Genomic DNA, 2,014 nt, shown 5'->3' with positions numbered 1-2,014 from the left:
GGGGGGGGGGGGGGGGGGGGGGGGGGGGTTCAGCCCACTGGGGACAAGATTTCTTGAGAGAATGACAGTTGGAACTTTAAATCATACAGACGTTAGCTAGGTAAGGAGAACACTGCGTGGGCTGTGAAGGGTGGGTGGTCTGTGCCACTGGGGAGTTCTAGATCCGATGGCTGCGTCATGGTTACAGAGAACATCCTCACTTTTAAGAAACACGTAGCCATATTTGGAAGGGTCAGCCACGTGGTTCAGGAAGCTTTCTGTAAGCGTATGATTGTATTTATATGTTTGTTTGCTGATACAGGGTTTCTCTGTGTAGCCCTGGCTGTCCTGAAACTGCCTCCCTAGACCAAACAGGCTGGCCTTGAACTCACAAAGATTCACCTGCTTCTGCCTCCCAAGTGCTGAGGTTAAAAAGTGTGTGCCTCCACTGCCTGGCTATGATTTTTTTTTTTTTTTTTCCCCGAGACAGGGTTTCTCTGTGGCTTTGGAGCCTGTCCTGGAACTAGTTCTTATAGACTGGTCTCGAACTCACAGAGATCTGTGTGCTGGGATTAAAGGCGTGTGCCACCATCGCCCGGCCTATGATTGTTTTTAAATAAAACTATCCTATTAAATAATTCCAACTAAAAATGATGATGATTTACCCTTGATCTGGAGGTTCTGTGTCCTAGTCCACTCTTGTTGCCGTAACACGGTCCTTTAGACTAAGGAGGTTTATAAAGTATACAAATTTACTTATGGGGCTGGAGAGATGGCTCAGTGGCTAAGAGCACTGGCTGTTTCTTCCAGAGGTGATGAGTTAGTTCAATTCCTTGCAACCACATGGTGTGTCACGACCATCTGTAATGAGATTTGGCTCCCTCTTCTGGCTTGCAGGCATGCATGCAGGCAGAACACTGTATATGTAATAAATAAATAAATCAAAAAAAAAAAAAAAAAAGAAAGAAAGAAAGAAAGAAATTTACTTCTCACTGTCTGGAGGCTAGGAAGCCCAAGCCCAAGCATATGAGACCCATAATCCAGAACCCCTGAAATAAGAAGGAGAGGAGAGGGTTGTTACTGGAGAAACAGTTAGTGCCTGGTAGCCGACTATGTGGCTGACTTCACCTGTGGAGGGACTGGGGGGGGGGGGGTTAAGGGCTAGGGGGTGGGGCTTAGGGGTGGAGGTTGAGGGGTATGATATTGTGTCTTCTTACTGTGTTGACGTGGTTGGAGGCGGGTGAGAGTGGTGAGGAGAGACTCAGCCTCGTCATGGTATTATTAGGGGATTTGTTCAAACCCGGGTCCTGATTCAGAAGGACTGGGGTGGGGCAAAGGATTCTGCAATTTCCATCAAGCACGTAGGAGCTACCAAGGCTGGTCTGCAAACTACCAGAGAAGCGAGGGACTTGTCTCCTTGAGAAATGTTATAGCTTGAATCCAAGGGTGGCAGGGAAGCTAAGAGCTAAGACCAGCTTCTCTTTAGAGGTGGGCGTCTAGATTGTTGTGATAGATAGTCTATAGAGGAAAGAGAAAAGAGTACTAGCAAGGACCTCGCCAGCCCGATGGTGGCGGCTCACACCTTTAATCCCAGCACTCATTCAAAACCAAAGCCACAGCTGTGGAAGATCACTCTTTAGACTGTACAGAATGACAGACATGAGCCATCATACCCAGCTTTTTGCTCTTTCTTTAGACTTATTCTATAGTTCTCCTTGAGTTCAGCACCTTTTATTTATTTTCACTGGTTGATCAGTAAATGAATTAAAGGCCATAGAGTTCCTCCTAAATATCACACTTATTCTATAAAGCTATACACTATAAAACTTGATTAGTGGGGCTGAAGAGATGGCTTAGAGGTTAAAAGTGCTGACTGCTCTTCCAAAGGACCTGAATTCAGCTCCCAGCAACCACATGGTTGCTCACAACCATTGATAACAAAATTTGGTGCCCTCTTCTGACAGGCAGGTAGAACACTGTATATAATAAATAAATAAATAAATAAATAAATAAATAAATAAATCTTTAAAAAATA

General features: G+C 45.0%; 1 long non-coding RNA gene across 1 annotated transcript in view; it reads right to left on the bottom strand.

The window, feature by feature from the left end:
• Positions 1-812: 812 nt before the first annotated feature.
• LOC126511393 (uncharacterized) overlaps positions 813-2,014 on the bottom strand; it is a 3,306-nt gene continuing 2,104 nt past the window's right edge. Inside the window, exon 3 of the long non-coding RNA XR_007594689.1 lies at positions 813-896. This is a non-coding gene — a long non-coding RNA (uncharacterized lncRNA). The remainder of the gene's footprint in view (positions 897-2,014) is intronic.

The sequence above is a fragment of the Alexandromys fortis genome, unplaced genomic scaffold, assembly GCF_014885135.2.
Source record: "Alexandromys fortis isolate MF-2015 unplaced genomic scaffold, M_Fortis_MF-2015_v1.1 scaffold_99, whole genome shotgun sequence".
NCBI lineage: Eukaryota > Metazoa > Chordata > Mammalia > Rodentia > Cricetidae > Alexandromys > Alexandromys fortis.
The sequence above is the reverse complement of the archived record's forward strand: the minus strand, read 5'-3'. Positions and strand labels throughout refer to the sequence as shown.